Raw genomic sequence first — 477 nt, forward strand, 5'->3', positions numbered from 1 at the left:
ACCGCTGTGATTCTTTTGCCTTGCTCGTATTTAGTCCTTTTCCATCTGTTAGGAAACACCTCTGCCGTCAGTGGCAGCTGGAGGGAGAAACTCTGAGTGAAGAATCATATACCAGGAAGAAGGAAAAAGGTTAGTAAAGGGCAGCGCCTTCGCACGCGCACACAACATCCGTTCGTATAGGAAGAGGTGGCAGTGGTTTATATATTCCTACATAGTCCCCGCCTTGTACTTACGCAGTGTGTGCTTGGTGCAGGTAAGACAGGAGGCGAAGTGATAAGTAGAAGCTGCAAAACAAATACACGCTTACAGCTGCAGCCGTTCGTATACATACATATATAGAATTTACTACATCATATAGTGCAAGTCGGAAGGGGAGGAGAAGATGTCAGCCCAGCTGCAGCAAAAGTTATTTCGCATTCCCGGAAATATTGCCGTCTCCGTTGGCCTCCACTGGGATTTCGTCGGCGCGGACCCCGT

This window comes from Trypanosoma equiperdum (genome assembly GCF_001457755.1).
Source record: "Trypanosoma equiperdum strain OVI genome assembly, contig: ctg_1397, whole genome shotgun sequence".
NCBI classification, from domain to species: Eukaryota; Euglenozoa; class Kinetoplastea; order Trypanosomatida; family Trypanosomatidae; genus Trypanosoma; species Trypanosoma equiperdum.